At 48.1% G+C, this 17,306-nt stretch overlaps 18 non-coding genes across 18 annotated transcripts; all 18 read left to right on the top strand.

Annotated features, from left to right (window-relative positions):
- The first annotated feature begins 1,210 nt into the window (after window positions 1-1,210).
- Window positions 1,211-1,325, top strand: LOC127980895 (U5 spliceosomal RNA). Its single transcript, XR_008159896.1, has one exon. It is a non-coding gene; the product is annotated as a U5 spliceosomal RNA (small nuclear RNA).
- A 1,918-nt stretch (window positions 1,326-3,243) lies between these two features.
- LOC127980270 (U5 spliceosomal RNA) lies at window positions 3,244-3,358 on the top strand. The gene has a single exon (XR_008159303.1). It is a non-coding gene; the product is annotated as a U5 spliceosomal RNA (small nuclear RNA).
- Window positions 3,359-3,643: 285 nt separating this feature from the next.
- Window positions 3,644-3,715, top strand: trnag-ucc (transfer RNA glycine (anticodon UCC)). The gene has a single exon. It is a non-coding gene; the product is annotated as a tRNA-Gly (tRNA).
- Window positions 3,716-5,272: 1,557 nt separating this feature from the next.
- On the top strand, window positions 5,273-5,387 carry LOC127980268 (U5 spliceosomal RNA). The gene has a single exon (XR_008159301.1). It is a non-coding gene; the product is annotated as a U5 spliceosomal RNA (small nuclear RNA).
- Window positions 5,388-5,672: 285 nt separating this feature from the next.
- trnag-ucc (transfer RNA glycine (anticodon UCC)) lies at window positions 5,673-5,744 on the top strand. The gene has a single exon. It is a non-coding gene; the product is annotated as a tRNA-Gly (tRNA).
- A 1,560-nt stretch (window positions 5,745-7,304) lies between these two features.
- LOC127980267 (U5 spliceosomal RNA) lies at window positions 7,305-7,419 on the top strand. The gene has a single exon (XR_008159300.1). It is a non-coding gene; the product is annotated as a U5 spliceosomal RNA (small nuclear RNA).
- A 285-nt stretch (window positions 7,420-7,704) lies between these two features.
- trnag-ucc (transfer RNA glycine (anticodon UCC)) lies at window positions 7,705-7,776 on the top strand. The gene has a single exon. It is a non-coding gene; the product is annotated as a tRNA-Gly (tRNA).
- A 263-nt stretch (window positions 7,777-8,039) lies between these two features.
- trnag-ucc (transfer RNA glycine (anticodon UCC)) lies at window positions 8,040-8,111 on the top strand. Its single transcript has one exon. It is a non-coding gene; the product is annotated as a tRNA-Gly (tRNA).
- Window positions 8,112-9,334: 1,223 nt separating this feature from the next.
- Window positions 9,335-9,449, top strand: LOC127980266 (U5 spliceosomal RNA). The gene has a single exon (XR_008159299.1). It is a non-coding gene; the product is annotated as a U5 spliceosomal RNA (small nuclear RNA).
- A 285-nt stretch (window positions 9,450-9,734) lies between these two features.
- On the top strand, window positions 9,735-9,806 carry trnag-ucc (transfer RNA glycine (anticodon UCC)). The gene has a single exon. It is a non-coding gene; the product is annotated as a tRNA-Gly (tRNA).
- Window positions 9,807-10,069: 263 nt separating this feature from the next.
- trnag-ucc (transfer RNA glycine (anticodon UCC)) lies at window positions 10,070-10,141 on the top strand. The gene has a single exon. It is a non-coding gene; the product is annotated as a tRNA-Gly (tRNA).
- A 1,222-nt stretch (window positions 10,142-11,363) lies between these two features.
- Window positions 11,364-11,478, top strand: LOC127980265 (U5 spliceosomal RNA). The gene has a single exon (XR_008159298.1). It is a non-coding gene; the product is annotated as a U5 spliceosomal RNA (small nuclear RNA).
- Window positions 11,479-11,763: 285 nt separating this feature from the next.
- trnag-ucc (transfer RNA glycine (anticodon UCC)) lies at window positions 11,764-11,835 on the top strand. Its single transcript has one exon. It is a non-coding gene; the product is annotated as a tRNA-Gly (tRNA).
- A 1,557-nt stretch (window positions 11,836-13,392) lies between these two features.
- On the top strand, window positions 13,393-13,507 carry LOC127980264 (U5 spliceosomal RNA). The gene has a single exon (XR_008159297.1). It is a non-coding gene; the product is annotated as a U5 spliceosomal RNA (small nuclear RNA).
- A 285-nt stretch (window positions 13,508-13,792) lies between these two features.
- Window positions 13,793-13,864, top strand: trnag-ucc (transfer RNA glycine (anticodon UCC)). Its single transcript has one exon. It is a non-coding gene; the product is annotated as a tRNA-Gly (tRNA).
- Window positions 13,865-15,424: 1,560 nt separating this feature from the next.
- Window positions 15,425-15,539, top strand: LOC127980263 (U5 spliceosomal RNA). Its single transcript, XR_008159296.1, has one exon. It is a non-coding gene; the product is annotated as a U5 spliceosomal RNA (small nuclear RNA).
- A 285-nt stretch (window positions 15,540-15,824) lies between these two features.
- On the top strand, window positions 15,825-15,896 carry trnag-ucc (transfer RNA glycine (anticodon UCC)). The gene has a single exon. It is a non-coding gene; the product is annotated as a tRNA-Gly (tRNA).
- A 263-nt stretch (window positions 15,897-16,159) lies between these two features.
- On the top strand, window positions 16,160-16,231 carry trnag-ucc (transfer RNA glycine (anticodon UCC)). Its single transcript has one exon. It is a non-coding gene; the product is annotated as a tRNA-Gly (tRNA).
- Window positions 16,232-17,306: the final 1,075 nt, after the last annotated feature.

Here is a 17,306-nt window from a genome sequence, read left to right as displayed (position 1 = left end):
GACGTCGAAGCAGAACTCCTTCTGTGACCTGCGACTCCAACCAAACATTTTGGATGGATCGTTCGGAAGACGAAAAGATCCAGCTCTCCCCGTCGGGGAATCGAACCCCGGTCTTCCGCGTGACAGGCGGAGATACTGTCCACTATACTAACGAGGAGCCGTGCATGCTGCCGTTTCTCCCCCAACCGATGGCACTGCACTGACATAACTAAACAATGCATGGCTTCTTCTGACGCAGACCCAGCCCTAGCACCGTAAAATTTCTGATGGACCCATCATTAGCTGAAGTCGCATAACACTTGGAACACTACCCGTAGCAGGGGTCATTGTTTGGACTCTTTTTTTTTTTTTTTTTTTTTAAATTGCGCTTTAAACAAAAAGTATTGCGTCAATGCAACTGAACAACATTAATTAGGAACACAGTGCGTCAAAAAGCAAAATGACAGTTAAAGGCATTTCGTTATTGAACTCTTTGATGACATCATTCAGCTAAGTTCAGTTTTAAATAGTATCTGTGCAATAATTTGCAATCAAGTCAACGATATCTCTGTACATGAAGTGTCCCAAGCTCCGCCTGCCAGAGGCGACAGAGGCAAGAAACCAAAACTCGATCGGTGAAAAGATGGAGAAAAAACCCGGTGAGAAACCAGGCTCAGTCGGGGAGACAGTTCTCCCCTTGTCAGACGAAACCAGTAGATCAGCTCCAGGCTGCAGGAATGTCAGACTGTGCAGAAGAATCATCTGTTTCCTGTGGTCTTGTCCAGGTGGTCTTTACAGGGGATTTGTATCTGCGGCTCATCTAGTTGTCACGGTCTCCGCTGTGTTTCTGGGCCATAGAGGTCCTTTCTAGGTGTTGATCCACCATCTTCTCTGGATACGGACTGGATCCGGGTGACTGAAGCGGATACAGACTGGATCTGGTGGCTACGGTGACCTCGGAATAAGGGATTTCTTTAAAAGACTTTTTTTTTCATATAAGATTTTATCCAACTTTTCAGATAGAGGCATGAGAAAGAGATTGCCTTGATTGGGCTTTTGGTTATTGGTGGGCCGAGGGGACTTTTTTGAGTTTTACTCCTCCGTTTTGGAGTGGGGGGGGGGGGGTGCTGACGAAACACATGTGGGCAGGCGTTGTCACCCTTGATGACCCTTGGCGAGAATAGTAGTAGTTTAACAGAGGCAGCGCACAGGCCCGAGCGTTTGGAGACACAGCTCGAATTTCTCTTCATTGTCGTATAAATCTTTCGCCTTTTACTAAAGATTTCCGTGGAGGGGAACTTTTTCGAGTGACCTGTATTTTTGGGTGCTCTGCTCACTGCAGAGCTACATCGAAATGTCAAGAGCAGAATCAGTTTGACCGTCCGCCAGCATGCTGCGAGAGGGCTTGCCACTGGTCATCGTCTGAATGGGCACTCTCTGCGCTTGACCACTTCGTGTTTATTTAGCCGGATGGGAAGGCAGCGTTTTCTTGTACGTGACGGGATGCAAATTCTTGAAGGCTCTCTTTAGTGACGGGTCCAAACAAAGATCTCATCTGCTCCTCTAGCCCTATCGGCGACTCGTGCACTTCGAGCCTTCTTAGTGACGGCGCAAGTTGCTGAATGCCTACTGCGTTGGTGGTATAGTGGTGAGCATAGCTGCCTTCCAAGCATTTGACCCGGGTTCGATTCCCGGCCAACGCATGTCCTTTGGCTCGGGCTGACGTCGAAGCAGAACTCCCTCTGTGACCTGTGCCTCCACCCAAAACTTTTGGATGGAATAATATCGGATGGACCCATCATTAGCTGAAGTCGCATAACACTTGCAACACTACCCGTAGCAGGGGTCATTGTTTGGACTCTTTTTTTTTTTTTTTTAATTGCGCTTTAAACAAAAAGTATAGTGTCAATGCAACTGAACAACATTAATTAGGAACACAGTGCGTCAATAAAGCTGCTGACTTCCGCCTGCGTTGGTGGTATCGTGGTGAGCATAGCTGCCTTCCAAGCAGTTGACCCGGGTTCGATTCCCGGCCAACGCATGTCCTTTGGCTCGGGCTGACGTCGAAGCAGAACTCCTTCTGTGACCTGCGACTCCAACCAAACATTTTGGATGGATCGTTCGGAAGACGAAAAGAACCAGCTCTCCCCGTCGGGGAATCGAACCCCGGTCTTCCGCGTGACAGGCGGAGATACTGTCCACTATACTAACGAGGAGCCGTACATGCTGCTGTTTCTCCCCCAACCGACGGCACTGCACTGACATAACTAAACAATGCATGGCTTCTTCTGACGCAGACCCAGCCCTAGCACCGTAAAATTTCTGATGGACCCATCATTAGCTGAATTCGCATAACACTTGGAACACTACCCGTAGCAGGGGTCATTGTTTGGACTCTTTTTTTTTTTTTTTTTTTTTTAAATTGCGCTTTAAACAAAAAGTATTGCGTCAATGCAACTGAACAACATTAATTAGGAACACAGTGCGTCAAAAAGCAAAATGACAGTTAAAGGCATTTCGTTATTGAACTCTTTGATGACATCATTCAGCTAAGTTCAGTTTTAAATAGTATCTGTGCAATAATTTGCAATCAAGTCAACGATATCTCTGTACATGAAGTGTCCCAAGCTCCGCCTGCCAGAGGCGACAGAGGCAAGAAACCAAAACTCGATCGGTGAAAAGATGGAGAAAAAACCCGGTGAGAAACCAGGCTCAGTCGGGGAGACAGTTCTCCCCTTGTCAGACGAAACCAGTAGATCAGCTCCAGGCTGCAGGAATGTCAGACTGTGCAGAAGAATCATCTGTTTCCTGTGGTCTTGTCCAGGTGGTCTTTACAGGGGATTTGTATCTGCGGCTCATCTAGTTGTCACGGTCTCCGCTGTGTTTCTGGGCCATAGAGGTCCTTTCTAGGTGTTGATCCACCATCTTCTCTGGATACGGACTGGATCCGGGTGACTGAAGCGGATACAGACTGGATCTGGTGGCTACGGTGACCTCGGAATAAGGGATTTCTTTAAAAGACTTTTTTTTTCATATAAGATTTTATCCAACTTTTCAGATAGAGGCATGAGAAAGAGATTGCCTTGATTGGGCTTTTGGTTATTGGTGGGCCGAGGGGACTTTTTTGAGTTTTACTCCTCCGTTTTGGAGTGGGGGGGGGGTGCTGACGAAACACATGTGGGCAGGCGTTGTCACCCTTGATGACCCTTGGCGAGCGTAGTAGTTTAACAGAGGCAGCGCACAGGCCCGAGCGTTTGGAGACACAGCTCGAGTTTCTCTTCATTGTCGCATAAATCTTTCGCCTTTTACTAAAGATTTCCGTGGAGGGGAACTTTTGCGAGTGACCTGTATTTTTGGGTGCTCTGCTCACTGCAGAGCTACATCGAAATGTCAAGAGCAGAATCAGTTTGACCGTCCGCCAGCATGCTGCGAGAGGGCTTGCCACTGGTCATCGTCTGAATGGGCACTCTCTGCGTTTGACCACTTCGTGTTTATTTAGCCGGATGGGAAGGCAGCGTTTTCTTGTACGTGACAGGATGCAAATTCTTGAAGGCTCTCTTTAGTGACGGGTCCGAACAAAGATCTCATCTGCTCCTCTAGCCCTATCGGCGACTCGTGCACTTCGAGCCTTCTTACTGACGGCGCAAGTTGCTGAATGCCTGCTGCGTTGGTGGTATAGTGGTGAGCATAGCTGCCTTCCAAGCAGTTGACCCGGGTTCGATTCCCGGCCAACGCATGTCCTTTGGCTCGGGCTGACGTCGAAGCAGAACTCCCTCTGTGACCTGTGCCTCCACCCAAAACTTTTGGATGGAATAATATCGGATGGACCCATCATTAGCTGAAGTCGCATAACACTTGCAACACTACCCGTAGCAGGGGTCATTGTTTGGACTCTTTTTTTTTTTTAAATTGCGCTTTAAACAAAAAGTATTGTGTCAATGCAACTGAACAACATTAATTAGGAACACAGTGCGTCAATAAAGCTGCTGACTTCCACCTGCGTTGGTGGTATAGTTTTGAGCATAGCTGCCTTCCAAGCAGTTGACCCGGGTTCGATTCCCGGCCAACGCATGTCCTTTGGCTCGGGCTGACGTCGAAGCAGAACTCCTTCTGTGACCTGCGACTCCAACCAAACATTTTGGATGGATCGTTCGGAAGACGAAAAGAACCAGCTCTCCCCGTCGGGGAATCGAACCCCGGTCTTCCGCGTGACAGGCGGAGATACTGTCCACTATACTAACGAGGAGCCGTGCATGCTGCCGTTTCTCCCCCAACCGATGGCACTGCACTGACATAACTAAACAATGCATGGCTTCTTCTGACGCAGACCCAGCCCTAGCACCGTAAAATTTCTGATGGACCCATCATTAGCTGAAGTCGCATAACACTTGGAACACTACCCGTAGCAGGGGTCATTGTTTGGACTCTTTTTTTTTTTTTTTTTTTTTAAATTGCGCTTTAAACAAAAAGTATTGCGTCAATGCAACTGAACAACATTAATTAGGAACACAGTGCGTCAAAAAGCAAAATGACAGTTAAAGGCATTTCGTTATTGAACTCTTTGATGACATCATTCAGCTAAGTTCAGTTTTAAATAGTATCTGTGCAATAATTTGCAATCAAGTCAACGATATCTCTGTACATGAAGTGTCCCAAGCTCCGCCTGCCAGAGGCGACAGAGGCAAGAAACCAAAACTCGATCGGTGAAAAGATGGAGAAAAAACCCGGTGAGAAACCAGGCTCAGTCGGGGAGACAGTTCTCCCCTTGTCAGACGAAACCAGTAGATCAGCTCCAGGCTGCAGGAATGTCAGACTGTGCAGAAGAATCATCTGTTTCCTGTGGTCTTGTCCAGGTGGTCTTTACAGGGGATTTGTATCTGCGGCTCATCTAGTTGTCACGGTCTCCGCTGTGTTTCTGGGCCATAGAGGTCCTTTCTAGGTGTTGATCCACCATCTTCTCTGGATACGGACTGGATCCGGGTGACTGAAGCGGATACAGACTGGATCTGGTGGCTACGGTGACCTCGGAATAAGGGATTTCTTTAAAAGACTTTTTTTTTCATATAAGATTTTATCCAACTTTTCAGATAGAGGCATGAGAAAGAGATTGCCTTGATTGGGCTTTTGGTTATTGGTGGGCCGAGGGGACTTTTTTGAGTTTTACTCCTCCGTTTTGGAGTGGGGGGGGGGTGCTGACGAAACACATGTGGGCAGGCGTTGTCACCCTTGATGACCCTTGGCGAGCGTAGTAGTTTAACAGAGGCAGCGCACAGGCCCGAGCGTTTGGAGACACAGCTCGAGTTTCTCTTCATTGTCGCATAAATCTTTCGCCTTTTACTAAAGATTTCCGTGGAGGGGAACTTTTGCGAGTGACCTGTATTTTTGGGTGCTCTGCTCACTGCAGAGCTACATCGAAATGTCAAGAGCAGAATCAGTTTGACCGTCCGCCAGCATGCTGCGAGAGGGCTTGCCACTGGTCATCGTCTGAATGGGCACTCTCTGCGTTTGACCACTTCGTGTTTATTTAGCCGGATGGGAAGGCAGCGTTTTCTTGTACGTGACGGGATGCAAATTCTTGAAGGCTCTCTTTAGTGACGGGTCCGAACAAAGATCTCATCTGCTCCTCTAGCCCTATCGGCGACTCGTGCACTTCGAGCCTTCTTACTGACGGCGCAAGTTGCTGAATGCCTGCTGCGTTGGTGGTATAGTGGTGAGCATAGCTGCCTTCCAAGCAGTTGACCCGGGTTCGATTCCCGGCCAACGCATGTCCTTTGGCTCGGGCTGACGTCGAAGCAGAACTCCCTCTGTGACCTGTGCCTCCACCCAAAACTTTTGGATGGAATAATATCGGATGGACCCATCATTAGCTGAAGTCGCATAACACTTGCAACACTACCCGTAGCAGGGGTCATTGTTTGGACTCTTTTTTTTTTTTAAATTGCGCTTTAAACAAAAAGTATTGTGTCAATGCAACTGAACAACATTAATTAGGAACACAGTGCGTCAATAAAGCTGCTGACTTCCACCTGCGTTGGTGGTATAGTTTTGAGCATAGCTGCCTTCCAAGCAGTTGACCCAGGTTCGATTCCCGGCCAACGCATGTCCTTTGGCTCGGGCTGACGTCGAAGCAGAACTCCTTCTGTGACCTGCGACTCCAACCAAACATTTTGGATGGATCGTTCGGAAGACGAAAAGAACCAGCTCTCCCCGTCGGGGAATCGAACCCCGGTCTTCCGCGTGACAGGCGGAGATACTGTCCACTATACTAACGAGGAGCCGTGCATGCTGCCGTTTCTCCCCCAACCGATGGCACTGCACTGACATAACTAAACAATGCATGGCTTCTTCTGACGCAGACCCAGCCCTAGCACCGTAAAATTTCTGATGGACCCATCATTAGCTGAAGTCGCATAACACTTGGAACACTACCCGTAGCAGGGGTCATTGTTTGGACTCTTTTTTTTTTTTTTTTTTTTTAAATTGCGCTTTAAACAAAAAGTATTGCGTCAATGCAACTGAACAACATTAATTAGGAACACAGTGCGTCAAAAAGCAAAATGACAGTTAAAGGCATTTCGTTATTGAACTCTTTGATGACATCATTCAGCTAAGTTCAGTTTTAAATAGTATCTGTGCAATAATTTGCAATCAAGTCAACGATATCTCTGTACATGAAGTGTCCCAAGCTCCGCCTGCCAGAGGCGACAGAGGCAAGAAACCAAAACTCGATCGGTGAAAAGATGGAGAAAAAACCCGGTGAGAAACCAGGCTCAGTCGGGGAGACAGTTCTCCCCTTGTCAGACGAAACCAGTAGATCAGCTCCAGGCTGCAGGAATGTCAGACTGTGCAGAAGAATCATCTGTTTCCTGTGGTCTTGTCCAGGTGGTCTTTACAGGGGATTTGTATCTGCGGCTCATCTAGTTGTCACGGTCTCCGCTGTGTTTCTGGGCCATAGAGGTCCTTTCTAGGTGTTGATCCACCATCTTCTCTGGATACGGACTGGATCCGGGTGACTGAAGCGGATACAGACTGGATCTGGTGGCTACGGTGACCTCGGAATAAGGGATTTCTTTAAAAGACTTTTTTTTTCATATAAGATTTTATCCAACTTTTCAGATAGAGGCATGAGAAAGAGATTGCCTTGATTGGGCTTTTGGTTATTGGTGGGCCGAGGGGACTTTTTTGAGTTTTACTCCTCCGTTTTGGAGTGGGGGGGGGGGGGTGCTGACGAAACACATGTGGGCAGGCGTTGTCACCCTTGATGACCCTTGGCGAGCGTAGTAGTTTAACAGAGGCAGCGCACAGGCCCGAGCGTTTGGAGACACAGCTCGAGTTTCTCTTCATTGTCGCATAAATCTTTCGCCTTTTACTAAAGATTTCCGTGGAGGGGAACTTTTGCGAGTGACCTGTATTTTTGGGTGCTCTGCTCACTGCAGAGCTACATCGAAATGTCAAGAGCAGAATCAGTTTGACCGTCCGCCAGCATGCTGCGAGAGGGCTTGCCACTGGTCATCGTCTGAATGGGCACTCTCTGCGTTTGACCACTTCGTGTTTATTTAGCCGGATGGGAAGGCAGCGTTTTCTTGTACGTGACGGGATGCAAATTCTTGAAGGCTCTCTTTAGTGACGGGTCCGAACAAAGATCTCATCTGCTCCTCTAGCCCTATCGGCGACTCGTGCACTTCGAGCCTTCTTACTGACGGCGCAAGTTGCTGAATGCCTGCTGCGTTGGTGGTATAGTGGTGAGCATAGCTGCCTTCCAAGCAGTTGACCCGGGTTCGATTCCCGGCCAACGCATGTCCTTTGGCTCGGGCTGACGTCGAAGCAGAACTCCCTCTGTGACCTGTGCCTCCACCCAAAACTTTTGGATGGAATAATATCGGATGGACCCATCATTAGCTGAAGTCGCATAACACTTGCAACACTACCCGTAGCAGGGGTCATTGTTTGGACTCTTTTTTTTTTTTAAATTGCGCTTTAAACAAAAAGTATTGTGTCAATGCAACTGAACAACATTAATTAGGAACACAGTGCGTCAATAAAGCTGCTGACTTCCACCTGCGTTGGTGGTATAGTGGTGAGCATAGCTGCCTTCCAAGCAGTTGACCCGGGTTCGATTCCCGGCCAACGCATGTCCTTTGGCTCGGGCTGACGTCGAAGCAGAACTCCTTCTGTGACCTGCGACTCCAACCAAACATTTTGGATGGATCGTTCGGAAGACGAAAAGAACCAGCTCTCCCCGTCGGGGAATCGAACCCCGGTCTTCCGCGTGACAGGCGGAGATACTGTCCACTATACTAACGAGGAGCCGTGCATGCTGCCGTTTCTCCCCCAACAGATGGCACTGCACTGACATAACTAAACAATGCATGGCTTCTTCTGACGCAGACCCAGCCCTAGCACCGTAAAATTTCTGATGGACCCATCATTAGCTGAAGTCGCATAACACTTGGAACACTACCCGTAGCAGGGGTCATTGTTTGGACTCTTTTTTTTTTTTTTTTTTTTTAAATTGCGCTTTAAACAAAAAGTATTGCGTCAATGCAACTGAACAACATTAATTAGGAACACAGTGCGTCAAAAAGCAAAATGACAGTTAAAGGCATTTCGTTATTGAACTCTTTGATGACATCATTCAGCTAAGTTCAGTTTTAAATAGTATCTGTGCAATAATTTGCAATCAAGTCAACGATATCTCTGTACATGAAGTGTCCCAAGCTCCGCCTGCCAGAGGCGACAGAGGCAAGAAACCAAAACTCGATCGGTGAAAAGATGGAGAAAAAACCCGGTGAGAAACCAGGCTCAGTCGGGGAGACAGTTCTCCCCTTGTCAGACGAAACCAGTAGATCAGCTCCAGGCTGCAGGAATGTCAGACTGTGCAGAAGAATCATCTGTTTCCTGTGGTCTTGTCCAGGTGGTCTTTACAGGGGATTTGTATCTGCGGCTCATCTAGTTGTCACGGTCTCCGCTGTGTTTCTGGGCCATAGAGGTCCTTTCTAGGTGTTGATCCACCATCTTCTCTGGATACGGACTGGATCCGGGTGACTGAAGCGGATACAGACTGGATCTGGTGGCTACGGTGACCTCGGAATAAGGGATTTCTTTAAAAGACTTTTTTTTTCATATAAGATTTTATCCAACTTTTCAGATAGAGGCATGAGAAAGAGATTGCCTTGATTGGGCTTTTGGTTATTGGTGGGCCGAGGGGACTTTTTTGAGTTTTACTCCTCCGTTTTGGAGTGGGGGGGGGGGTGCTGACGAAACACATGTGGGCAGGCGTTGTCACCCTTGATGACCCTTGGCGAGCGTAGTAGTTTAACAGAGGCAGCGCACAGGCCCGAGCGTTTGGAGACACAGCTCGAGTTTCTCTTCATTGTCGCATAAATCTTTCGCCTTTTACTAAAGATTTCCGTGGAGGGGAACTTTTGCGAGTGACCTGTATTTTTGGGTGCTCTGCTCACTGCAGAGCTACATCGAAATGTCAAGAGCAGAATCAGTTTGACCGTCCGCCAGCATGCTGCGAGAGGGCTTGCCACTGGTCATCGTCTGAATGGGCACTCTCTGCGTTTGACCACTTCGTGTTTATTTAGCCGGATGGGAAGGCAGCGTTTTCTTGTACGTGACGGGATGCAAATTCTTGAAGGCTCTCTTTAGTGACGGGTCCGAACAAAGATCTCATCTGCTCCTCTAGCCCTATCGGCGACTCGTGCACTTCGAGCCTTCTTACTGACGGCGCAAGTTGCTGAATGCCTGCTGCGTTGGTGGTATAGTGGTGAGCATAGCTGCCTTCCAAGCAGTTGACCCGGGTTCGATTCCCGGCCAACGCATGTCCTTTGGCTCGGGCTGACGTCGAAGCAGAACTCCCTCTGTGACCTGTGCCTCCACCCAAAACTTTTGGATGGAATAATATCGGATGGACCCATCATTAGCTGAAGTCGCATAACACTTGCAACACTACCCGTAGCAGGGGTCATTGTTTGGACTCTTTTTTTTTTTTAAATTGCGCTTTAAACAAAAAGTATTGTGTCAATGCAACTGAACAACATTAATTAGGAACACAGTGCGTCAATAAAGCTGCTGACTTCCACCTGCGTTGGTGGTATAGTGGTGAGCATAGCTGCCTTCCAAGCAGTTGACCCGGGTTCGATTCCCGGCCAACGCATGTCCTTTGGCTCGGGCTGACGTCGAAGCAGAACTCCTTCTGTGACCTGCGACTCCTACCAAACATTTTGGATGGATCGTTCGGAAGACGAAAAGAACCAGCTCTCTCCGTCGGGGAATCGAACCCCGGTCTTCCGCGTGACAGGCGGAGATACTGTCCACTATACTAACGAGGAGCCGTGCATGCTGCCGTTTCTCCCCCAACCGATGGCACTGCACTGACATAACTAAACAATGCATGGCTTCTTCTGACGCAGACCCAGCCCTAGCACCGTAAAATTTCTGATGGACCCATCATTAGCTGAAGTCGCATAACACTTGGAACACTACCCGTAGCAGGGGTCATTGTTTGGACTCTTTTTTTTTTTTTTTTTTTTTAAATTGCGCTTTAAACAAAAAGTATTGCGTCAATGCAACTGAACAACATTAATTAGGAACACAGTGCGTCAAAAAGCAAAATGACAGTTAAAGGCATTTCGTTATTGAACTCTTTGATGACATCATTCAGCTAAGTTCAGTTTTAAATAGTATCTGTGCAATAATTTGCAATCAAGTCAACGATATCTCTGTACATGAAGTGTCCCAAGCTCCGCCTGCCAGAGGCGACAGAGGCAAGAAACCAAAACTCGATCGGTGAAAAGATGGAGAAAAAACCCGGTGAGAAACCAGGCTCAGTCGGGGAGACAGTTCTCCCCTTGTCAGACGAAACCAGTAGATCAGCTCCAGGCTGCAGGAATGTCAGACTGTGCAGAAGAATCATCTGTTTCCTGTGGTCTTGTCCAGGTGGTCTTTACAGGGGATTTGTATCTGCGGCTCATCTAGTTGTCACGGTCTCCGCTGTGTTTCTGGGCCATAGAGGTCCTTTCTAGGTGTTGATCCACCATCTTCTCTGGATACGGACTGGATCCGGGTGACTGAAGCGGATACAGACTGGATCTGGTGGCTACGGTGACCTCGGAATAAGGGATTTCTTTAGAAGACTTTTTTTTTCATATAAGATTTTATCCAACTTTTCAGATAGAGGCATGAGAAAGAGATTGCCTTGATTGGGCTTTTGGTTATTGGTGGGCCGAGGGGACTTTTTTGAGTTTTACTCCTCCGTTTTGGAGTGGGGGGGGGGTGCTGACGAAACACATGTGGGCAGGCGTTGTCACCCTTGATGACCCTTGGCGAGCGTAGTAGTTTAACAGAGGCAGCGCACAGGCCCGAGCGTTTGGAGACACAGCTCGAGTTTCTCTTCATTGTCGCATAAATCTTTCGCCTTTTACTAAAGATTTCCGTGGAGGGGAACTTTTGCGAGTGACCTGTATTTTTGGGTGCTCTGCTCACTGCAGAGCTACATCGAAATGTCAAGAGCAGAATCAGTTTGACCGTCCGCCAGCATGCTGCGAGAGGGCTTGCCACTGGTCATCGTCTGAATGGGCACTCTCTGCGTTTGACCACTTCGTGTTTATTTAGCCGGATGGGAAGGCAGCGTTTTCTTGTACGTGACGGGATGCAAATTCTTGAAGGCTCTCTTTAGTGACGGGTCCGAACAAAGATCTCATCTGCTCCTCTAGCCCTATCGGCGACTCGTGCACTTCGAGCCTTCTTACTGACGGCGCAAGTTGCTGAATGCCTGCTGCGTTGGTGGTATAGTGGTGAGCATAGCTGCCTTCCAAGCAGTTGACCCGGGTTCGATTCCCGGCCAACGCATGTCCTTTGGCTCGGGCTGACGTCGAAGCAGAACTCCCTCTGTGACCTGTGCCTCCACCCAAAACTTTTGGATGGAATAATATCGGATGGACCCATCATTAGCTGAAGTCGCATAACACTTGCAACACTACCCGTAGCAGGGGTCATTGTTTGGACTCTTTTTTTTTTTTAAATTGCGCTTTAAACAAAAAGTATTGTGTCAATGCAACTGAACAACATTAATTAGGAACACAGTGCGTCAATAAAGCTGCTGACTTCCACCTGCGTTGGTGGTATAGTTTTGAGCATAGCTGCCTTCCAAGCAGTTGACCCGGGTTCGATTCCCGGCCAACGCATGTCCTTTGGCTCGGGCTGACGTCGAAGCAGAACTCCTTCTGTGACCTGCGACTCCAACCAAACATTTTGGATGGATCGTTCGGAAGACGAAAAGAACCAGCTCTCCCCGTCGGGGAATCGAACCCCGGTCTTCCGCGTGACAGGCGGAGATACTGTCCACTATACTAACGAGGAGCCGTGCATGCTGCCGTTTCTCCCCCAACCGATGGCACTGCACTGACATAACTAAACAATGCATGGCTTCTTCTGACGCAGACCCAGCCCTAGCACCGTAAAATTTCTGATGGACCCATCATTAGCTGAAGTCGCATAACACTTGGAACACTACCCGTAGCAGGGGTCATTGTTTGGACTCTTTTTTTTTTTTTTTTTTTTTAAATTGCGCTTTAAACAAAAAGTATTGCGTCAATGCAACTGAACAACATTAATTAGGAACACAGTGCGTCAAAAAGCAAAATGACAGTTAAAGGCATTTCGTTATTGAACTCTTTGATGACATCATTCAGCTAAGTTCAGTTTTAAATAGTATCTGTGCAATAATTTGCAATCAAGTCAACGATATCTCTGTACATGAAGTGTCCCAAGCTCCGCCTGCCAGAGGCGACAGAGGCAAGAAACCAAAACTCGATCGGTGAAAAGATGGAGAAAAAACCCGGTGAGAAACCAGGCTCAGTCGGGGAGACAGTTCTCCCCTTGTCAGACGAAACCAGTAGATCAGCTCCAGGCTGCAGGAATGTCAGACTGTGCAGAAGAATCATCTGTTTCCTGTGGTCTTGTCCAGGTGGTCTTTACAGGGGATTTGTATCTGCGGCTCATCTAGTTGTCACGGTCTCCGCTGTGTTTCTGGGCCATAGAGGTCCTTTCTAGGTGTTGATCCACCATCTTCTCTGGATACGGACTGGATCCGGGTGACTGAAGCGGATACAGACTGGATCTGGTGGCTACGGTGACCTCGGAATAAGGGATTTCTTTAAAAGACTTTTTTTTTCATATAAGATTTTATCCAACTTTTCAGATAGAGGCATGAGAAAGAGATTGCCTTGATTGGGCTTTTGGTTATTGGTGGGCCGAGGGGACTTTTTTGAGTTTTACTCCTCCGTTTTGGAGTGGGGGGGGGGTGCTGACGAAACACATGTGGGCAGGCGTTGTCACCCTTGATGACCCTTGGCGAGCGTAGTAGTTTAACAGAGGCAGCGCACAGGCCCGAGCGTTTGGAGACACAGCTCGAGTTTCTCTTCATTGTCGCATAAATCTTTCGCCTTTTACTAAAGATTTCCGTGGAGGGGAACTTTTGCGAGTGACCTGTATTTTTGGGTGCTCTGCTCACTGCAGAGCTACATCGAAATGTCAAGAGCAGAATCAGTTTGACCGTCCGCCAGCATGCTGCGAGAGGGCTTGCCACTGGTCATCGTCTGAATGGGCACTCTCTGCGTTTGACCACTTCGTGTTTATTTAGCCGGATGGGAAGGCAGCGTTTTCTTGTACGTGACGGGATGCAAATTCTTGAAGGCTCTCTTTAGTGACGGGTCCGAACAAAGATCTCATCTGCTCCTCTAGCCCTATCGGCGACTCGTGCACTTCGAGCCTTCTTACTGACGGCGCAAGTTGCTGAATGCCTGCTGCGTTGGTGGTATAGTGGTGAGCATAGCTGCCTTCCAAGCAGTTGACCCGGGTTCGATTCCCGGCCAACGCATGTCCTTTGGCTCGGGCTGACGTCGAAGCAGAACTCCCTCTGTGACCTGTGCCTCCACCCAAAACTTTTGGATGGAATAATATCGGATGGACCCATCATTAGCTGAAGTCGCATAACACTTGCAACACTACCCGTAGCAGGGGTCATTGTTTGGACTCTTTTTTTTTTTTAAATTGCGCTTTAAACAAAAAGTATTGTGTCAATGCAACTGAACAACATTAATTAGGAACACAGTGCGTCAATAAAGCTGCTGACTTCCACCTGCGTTGGTGGTATAGTTTTGAGCATAGCTGCCTTCCAAGCAGTTGACCCAGGTTCGATTCCCGGCCAACGCATGTCCTTTGGCTCGGGCTGACGTCGAAGCAGAACTCCTTCTGTGACCTGCGACTCCAACCAAACATTTTGGATGGATCGTTCGGAAGACGAAAAGAACCAGCTCTCCCCGTCGGGGAATCGAACCCCGGTCTTCCGCGTGACAGGCGGAGATACTGTCCACTATACTAACGAGGAGCCGTGCATGCTGCCGTTTCTCCCCCAACCGATGGCACTGCACTGACATAACTAAACAATGCATGGCTTCTTCTGACGCAGACCCAGCCCTAGCACCGTAAAATTTCTGATGGACCCATCATTAGCTGAAGTCGCATAACACTTGGAACACTACCCGTAGCAGGGGTCATTGTTTGGACTCTTTTTTTTTTTTTTTTTTTTTAAATTGCGCTTTAAACAAAAAGTATTGCGTCAATGCAACTGAACAACATTAATTAGGAACACAGTGCGTCAAAAAGCAAAATGACAGTTAAAGGCATTTCGTTATTGAACTCTTTGATGACATCATTCAGCTAAGTTCAGTTTTAAATAGTATCTGTGCAATAATTTGCAATCAAGTCAACGATATCTCTGTACATGAAGTGTCCCAAGCTCCGCCTGCCAGAGGCGACAGAGGCAAGAAACCAAAACTCGATCGGTGAAAAGATGGAGAAAAAACCCGGTGAGAAACCAGGCTCAGTCGGGGAGACAGTTCTCCCCTTGTCAGACGAAACCAGTAGATCAGCTCCAGGCTGCAGGAATGTCAGACTGTGCAGAAGAATCATCTGTTTCCTGTGGTCTTGTCCAGGTGGTCTTTACAGGGGATTTGTATCTGCGGCTCATCTAGTTGTCACGGTCTCCGCTGTGTTTCTGGGCCATAGAGGTCCTTTCTAGGTGTTGATCCACCATCTTCTCTGGATACGGACTGGATCCGGGTGACTGAAGCGGATACAGACTGGATCTGGTGGCTACGGTGACCTCGGAATAAGGGATTTCTTTAAAAGACTTTTTTTTTCATATAAGATTTTATCCAACTTTTCAGATAGAGGCATGAGAAAGAGATTGCCTTGATTGGGCTTTTGGTTATTGGTGGGCCGAGGGGACTTTTTTGAGTTTTACTCCTCCGTTTTGGAGTGGGGGGGGGGGGGTGCTGACGAAACACATGTGGGCAGGCGTTGTCACCCTTGATGACCCTTGGCGAGCGTAGTAGTTTAACAGAGGCAGCGCACAGGCCCGAGCGTTTGGAGACACAGCTCGAGTTTCTCTTCATTGTCGCATAAATCTTTCGCCTTTTACTAAAGATTTCCGTGGAGGGGAACTTTTGCGAGTGACCTGTATTTTTGGGTGCTCTGCTCACTGCAGAGCTACATCGAAATGTCAAGAGCAGAATCAGTTTGACCGTCCGCCAGCATGCTGCGAGAGGGCTTGCCACTGGTCATCGTCTGAATGGGCACTCTCTGCGTTTGACCACTTCGTGTTTATTTAGCCGGATGGGAAGGCAGCGTTTTCTTGTACGTGACGGGATGCAAATTCTTGAAGGCTCTCTTTAGTGACGGGTCCGAACAAAGATCTCATCTGCTCCTCTAGCCCTATCGGCGACTCGTGCACTTCGAGCCTTCTTACTGACGGCGCAAGTTGCTGAATGCCTGCTGCGTTGGTGGTATAGTGGTGAGCATAGCTGCCTTCCAAGCAGTTGACCCGGGTTCGATTCCCGGCCAACGCATGTCCTTTGGCTCGGGCTGACGTCGAAGCAGAACTCCCTCTGTGACCTGTGCCTCCACCCAAAACTTTTGGATGGAATAATATCGGATGGACCCATCATTAGCTGAAGTCGCATAACACTTGCAACACTACCCGTAGCAGGGGTCATTGTTTGGACTCTTTTTTTTTTTTAAATTGCGCTTTAAACAAAAAGTATTGTGTCAATGCAACTGAACAACATTAATTAGGAACACAGTGCGTCAATAAAGCTGCTGACTTCCACCTGCGTTGGTGGTATAGTGGTGAGCATAGCTGCCTTCCAAGCAGTTGACCCGGGTTCGATTCCCGGCCAACGCATGTCCTTTGGCTCGGGCTGACGTCGAAGCAGAACTCCTTCTGTGACCTGCGACTCCAACCAAACATTTTGGATGGATCGTTCGGAAGACGAAAAGAACCAGCTCTCCCCGTCGGGGAATCGAACCCCGGTCTTCCGCGTGACAGGCGGAGATACTGTCCACTATACTAACGAGGAGCCGTGCATGCTGCCGTTTCTCCCCCAACAGATGGCACTGCACTGACATAACTAAACAATGCATGGCTTCTTCTGACGCAGACCCAGCCCTAGCACCGTAAAATTTCTGATGGACCCATCATTAGCTGAAGTCGCATAACACTTGGAACACTACCCGTAGCAGGGGTCATTGTTTGGACTCTTTTTTTTTTTTTTTTTTTTTAAATTGCGCTTTAAACAAAAAGTATTGCGTCAATGCAACTGAACAACATTAATTAGGAACACAGTGCGTCAAAAAGCAAAATGACAGTTAAAGGCATTTCGTTATTGAACTCTTTGATGACATCATTCAGCTAAGTTCAGTTTTAAATAGTATCTGTGCAATAATTTGCAATCAAGTCAACGATATCTCTGTACATGAAGTGTCCCAAGCTCCGCCTGCCAGAGGCGACAGAGGCAAGAAACCAAAACTCGATCGGTGAAAAGATGGAGAAAAAACCCGGTGAGAAACCAGGCTCAGTCGGGGAGACAGTTCTCCCCTTGTCAGACGAAACCAGTAGATCAGCTCCAGGCTGCAGGAATGTCAGACTGTGCAGAAGAATCATCTGTTTCCTGTGGTCTTGTCCAGGTGGTCTTTACAGGGGATTTGTATCTGCGGCTCATCTAGTTGTCACGGTCTCCGCTGTGTTTCTGGGCCATAGAGGTCCTTTCTAGGTGTTGATCCACCATCTTCTCTGGATACGGACTGGATCCGGGTGACTGAAGCGGATACAGACTGGATCTGGTGGCTACGGTGACCTCGGAATAAGGGATTTCTTTAAAAGACTTTTTTTTTCATATAAGATTTTATCCAACTTTTCAGATAGAGGCATGAGAAAGAGATTGCCTTGATTGGGCTTTTGGTTATTGGTGGGCCGAGGG

Source organism: Carassius gibelio, chromosome B19 (assembly GCF_023724105.1).
Source record: "Carassius gibelio isolate Cgi1373 ecotype wild population from Czech Republic chromosome B19, carGib1.2-hapl.c, whole genome shotgun sequence".
NCBI classification, from domain to species: Eukaryota; Metazoa; Chordata; class Actinopteri; order Cypriniformes; family Cyprinidae; genus Carassius; species Carassius gibelio.
This window is presented reverse-complemented; position numbering and strand designations above follow the sequence as displayed.